Genomic DNA, 6,000 nt, shown 5'->3' with positions numbered 1-6,000 from the left:
GCCTAGCATTGGCCTAGCCAAGCGAGGGCTAGGCGCGCTAGGCTAGCAGGGGTGCTAGCCGTATGCTTGCCTTGGCCGCAAGCCTAGTAGCCACACGTGTGTATGCTGGCTAGGCAAGCTGGTTGAGCAGGCTAGCTAATAGCGCTAGCCCGTAATCACATGTGCTAGGCCAGCACGCCATTGCGTACGGCAAGGATGTTGGCCCAACACGCTTGCGTGCGCTGCCACCCCGCAATGCCGCAAGTACCAATAGCGAGTTGGGTTTACGAGGTAGGCCCAGCCGAAGGCCAAGGCTGCCAGCGCGGCATCCTTGAAGCCCAAGGCTAGGGGCATGCCGTGCACATGGGGTTGTTGGGGCTTGCTTGCTCACCAAGGGGAGGGTTTGTGGTCCTTACCTACTCCCTCCCACATGCTGACACTTGTCATTTGATTACTGCATAGAAAATTTAATTTAATTTGGAATTAAATTAATTGCTTACTTTTCTCACTCTATCATTTCTTCCATATGGAAAGACGATTGAAGTTTTTGGGAGCCTATGCCTATAAGTACCAACTCTAGGAGTTGGGATTATTCACTTGAGTTGAACTCAATAAGGCATCTCCCAATAGGTGAGAAAACCTTTAATTTCTTAATACTCTAGTCTTTCTTGGCCTAGCCCCGACTAAGTTTTGGGGTAGGGGCCGTTCGGGTCGGGTCTCAAGGGTGAGAGCGTTGGAGGCACGCGTCAAAGATATAATCGTCTTTCCTCTTTTTTTTCTTGGTTAGTTAATTAATTATGTGATCATTAATAATATGCTTGTTTAGTTACTTTAATTTATGTGCGGATTTTGGGAGGGGTTTGTTCCGCGTGGTGTTAGACATCACGAAACCCAACAAAATCTCCCTATTTATAGGGTCCTCGGGATTTGTGCCCTTGTCTAGGTTACGAAAACCTAAGGCTGATGGGTGCGCCGCTTTGCGGCTTTCTTGGGATCTTGGCCATAAAGGCCGTCATTTTTCAAAAAAATTAGGGATGACACATGTCTGATGGAGATAGGTCCACTTTGGATCTCACATTGGGTGACATGTGTCACCTTTTGATAGGGCCACGTGGCCTGGGTAATTTTACCCAAAACATTTGCCCCTCACAAGTGTGACATGGCGTGCCACGTGGCATATGTGACATGTTGTCACTCAGTAATTAGGGGATCAGTTTTAATTGTTCATCTTTTGGGGAAATTACAAGGTTGCCCCCGAATTTACCCATTTATAAATATAGTTTTTACTCCCTTATTTTGGACGTTTCCAAAAAGTCTAGAGAGAGAAAGTCAAAAAATTTCTAGAGAGAGAAAGAGTTAGAAAATCTCCTGTATCATCCACAAAAAATTTCCTGGTCTTCTGCCCGCTTGTCACAGCCAATCAGTGCTTGATACCCTTCCAAGAGAAATCTTAAGGTACCGTCTCTCCCCCCTCTTAGGCCTTTCATATTTTTTCAGTTTGCGCATATTTCATTCAATAAATGGATTCACCATCAGCACACACGGCACAGCCTAGGTCAATAGTCAACCGGTCTCCTAGTACGAATGAGTCTAGGACTGGGGGAGCCGGCTTTGGGTGTCTAGGCCAGCCTTATTCATCCCCAAATCTGATCGTCTCTATGTCTGTGCAAGACACAATGGCTCGAGTAAAACAGACGGCACAAAGGCGGATACAGAGAGATAGCACTTTAAAAGTGTCGTCTGATGAGGCAACACTTCTTGATGAGGAAAATATGCCGGTTGACCAAGGAGAGGTTGCCCTTCGGGTACACCCAACATACCAAAGTGATGGGATTTTAGAGGAATCCGGTTAAGGAGACGGCGAGGAAGCCGTATTAGCTTCTAGCTCCGTAGAAGAGGAGTCCGAATATAAAGGCGATGGAGAGGTCGCTTTTGTCTCTTGCACTGGTAGTGAAGAGGAAGAGGCTCCTCCTAGGAGAGACGGAGGAAGGACCGCCTCTAGGTCCAGCCTGATGAGAGTAGTGATGACTACCTTTCGCCGCTTGAGGATAGCGAGGTGGAAGAGAGAGAGAAATAGAGTGAGACGGCTGACCCATTCTGGATTCATGTCTCTACCAGAGATAGGGCAAGCATGATTAAGGGCATGGAAGACTTCAAGTTGAAACACCCTCTTGGTGAGGGAAATGATATCCGGGTGCCACCTGAGTTGGGCACCATTGCTTGGAAAGACGCGTCGTTCGCTTTCATGCGTGTGAAAGTAAGGTCTCCCCTTACAGACAAATGCCAATAACTATTTTGGCTGTTATGAGGCGGCTTTCATGGCTGGTCTCCACTTCCCTCTTCACGGCGCAATAAAGGCTATCCTTCGAGGATATGGCCTAGGCATGTGGCAGTTGACCCCGAACTCATGGGTCAACATTTTGGGCTACATAGCCGCTTGTGAGATGAAGGGCCTTCATCCTGGCTGGGAGGCTTCTGCTCACATGCATTATCTCAGCCGCAGCCTAGGCGGCTGGAGAGCATGGTACACACTGACCACCTACCCTGAATATCTGATGACCCTAGACAAATCGTCTGAGTGGTTCGATTGGAAGACCAGGTTCTACCTTGTTTTCGCCCCCACACGGCAAGAAAACTTTGAGTATCGCTGTTACAATAAAAAGCCGGATCTGCTGGGTTAGAAGTGCAAGTTTCCTCAAATACTGGATGAAGATTATGAGAAGATAATAGAGCCAAGTTTCTTCAAGCTTACAGACTCCTCTGTCAACCGATGAACTAGTAAGCGTTCCTAGAAACTAGGTACCTAAACATGAGTGGCTAAGGGATGAGGCATTTTTATCCGCCTGCGGTTTGAGCACCATATTCGATAGATGTACGTAGAATAGTCAGTCGTCATCTTATGCCGTCTTTATTGTCTTTTATACTTTTGATTATAATCGTTATGATTACTTATCAGACGGTCCTTTTCTGTAGAAACCGCTAGCAAATATGCTTCCAGACGACAAGACACCCAAGCGGTCCGCAGCTTAAATCCGCAAGGAAAAAGCGAAATAAAAGAGAGCTGAATTAGCAGCCAAGGGCCGGGTATAAATCGCCTTCCCCGACTTCTACAATTTTTTAATTTAATTTACACACAGAGACGACTATAACCAGCTGTATGCTTAATATTTGATTCGTGTTTTCAGAGTGGAGACAAGGGAGCTCCCAAATCTTTTACCAAGCTGTTCAAATGGAAGCAGGATGATGAAGTGACTAGCTTCGCCAAGTCCCAAAAAGTTACGTCTGCTCAGACAACTTTAAACCTTCCGCTTGGAAGAGATCGTCTAAGCATTGGGGGGAAAAGTCTGAGCCTCAAAGGCTTTGGTCTTGGGAAAGACCTAGGTAATAAGCCGGGTGCCAATACGGTACCAAAGAATATTTTAAGCATCCCACACTTGAGCCCTACTGTGATCATATGCTTAAGCATGGTGACGTCCAAAGGGAAGGAAGCTAGAGCAAAAGAGTCGCCTATAAGTTTTAGGAACTTGTAAACCATTCACGATCACAGAGATCGCTAACTCCATAGTGGTCCTGAACCATGAATGCATGTTTGGGGATGAAGGTACAAATTCAACCTAAAAGAGATTGAACCTGCCCCAAATAGGCCTCTACTTTGTTCTTCTCATATTCATGTGCGCTTTCCAATCAACATACAATCAATATATTAATCCTAAACCTGTTTAATCTGTGTTGGTTGATTATTAATGCACAAACAAATCTATTATTGGCGATCACTTGAATTAAAATCATATTAGCCTAATTTAAATTATTAATTATCTTATTAAGCGTGATTTCAAGTACAAATTCCCCTTAAACCAGCAAAAGAGGGCGTGATCAAGTAATAACAATAATAACAAACAACATAATAATAACAACAAATCATCACCATCATAACAACAATCTCAATCTCATCAAAGCATAATAATGTTAGCAAGATCCTAGGCATGATACTTACAAGATTAATAACAAATCCTAGCATGTCACTAAAAAATAAAAATCAAAGCTTTAATCCTAACATGATACTAGAAATCAATAAAGACATCCTAACATGATACTAGGAATTAAAATAACAATCTAAGCATGATTTCTAAAGAAATAAAGTAATAAATTACTCACTTTGAAGCCTCGTATCTCTTTCTATCAAAATAATACACACATTAGTAACTTCAATGAAAATATTAAATTAAACAATTAGAATAATATGAACTGAAATTAGATTTGGGACCAAACCCTCAGAACTATCAAGCTTTCACGCCTAGGTTTAAGGCAACTTCGAGCTTAGCTAGGTGTATTCGAATCTCGTGAATGAGGAATGGTGTATTTTGAAAAGGGTGTAGAAAGGTTTGGAGAGAAAGAGAGAGAAGAATAAGCTTCTAGCTTAGAGAGAGAAAGAGAAGATGATTGTTGATGATTGTTGACAGGGGAAAACGACCCTATTTATAGAGAAAATCGACCGTAAACAATAGAAAAGAGTCAGAATCAGACTCGGAGTAGAACTGCCTCCAACACGACGCGACAGGGCTATCGCGATAAAAAATTCATACGGAGTCCTTCTCCTAATAAAATTAGGTTACTTGGATCCCGTACTTATCTTAATTAAATCGGTTTTAACATTTTGAGACACTTGTTTTATTCCAATTAAAATTCCTTATTTTTTCAAAATCAAATATAATTATAATTAATAATCCTAATCCCATTAGAACTCAAAATAACCTTCTAGAAGATTCTAGAAGACTAAGAAGAATCCTAATGACTTTAGGAATATAATTAAATTAATGGAACCTCCACATGATCATTGGGTCACCCATAAAACTCATTCAGGACTCAGTTTAGTATTTTGGTCATAACTTCCTCGTTATAACTTGGAATTGGGCTTATAATATATCGTCGGAAAGGTCTTTTCAAACCCCATCCGACTACACAATTATTGGACCCAGATTATGGACCAAACTAAATAGGATTGGAAGTTTTTCTTAAATAGAATACAAAATGAATGATTTTCGAAAACAGAAATGAATTATTTTTATTAAAACATTTAAGAAACTGATGAGCGTCGTTTATGGCGCTCAAAAGAATAAGATTTAGGTTCATTTTCTTTATTTTCTTTCATCATTTTCATATAATTTTCTTAGTTTTATTTGATTTTCCATTTTTATAATTCACTTTGGTTCTTGATTAGTTTTTACGAGTTTTTCATATTTTTAGTTGATAATTCATAGTTTTAGTTTTAGTTTTATTTTGTTATGCTTTCTCTCTTTGTTTTATTTGTGTTTTGTAGGTGAATAATCAAGTTAATTTGCTTATTTTGGGACTGCCTTGCTCGCGGGCATCATCTCGAGTGCACTGATGATGGGGATGCTCGGGAGCGCGGAGTTTGATCAAGCAAAGCGAAGGAGCCAAGGCCTCGTGCACCACACAGGGGTGCGCGCGCAGCACAGGGGTGCGCGCGCGGCACAGGGGTGCGTGCGTGCAGACCCAGCTGTGCGCGCGGCTGGTGGGTGCGTGCGCACGACCCTATGCAGCCCCTTCGCTCGATTTTTCTATTTATAGCTTTTGACTTTCTTTTTTATGACGACTGAACTTTTGTACTTTAGAGATAATTTTCCAGAAATAGTAGAGAGAGAAGCTTAAGATTTACTTGTTTGAACTTGAATTTAATCTTAGATTTCAATTGGATCTTGAAATTCCTTCTTCAATTCAATGAAAGTTTGTAAGATTTCTTTCCTTTGATTTACTTTTAATGCAATTCTTTCTAGTTTCTTGAATTTTGTTTGAGATTACATTCCTTGCTCTAGAATTTGTTGTTTGATTGATTTTCTTTTGATTAAGCTTTAAATGAATATGAATTTGATTGAATTTGTTTTGTTCCTTAATTTCACCATGATTAGTGAGTAGATTAGTTGCTAGGGAGAAGGGGAAGCATACTTGATTGATGATTTTTGCTAGTTGATGATACGAAATTGATTGGATTGTTGCAATTAA

The sequence above is a fragment of the Chenopodium album genome, chromosome 10 (assembly GCF_948465745.1).
Source record: "Chenopodium album chromosome 10, dcCheAlbu1.1, whole genome shotgun sequence".
In the NCBI taxonomy this organism is placed as follows: Eukaryota; Viridiplantae; Streptophyta; class Magnoliopsida; order Caryophyllales; family Amaranthaceae; genus Chenopodium; species Chenopodium album.
This window is presented reverse-complemented; position numbering follows the sequence as displayed.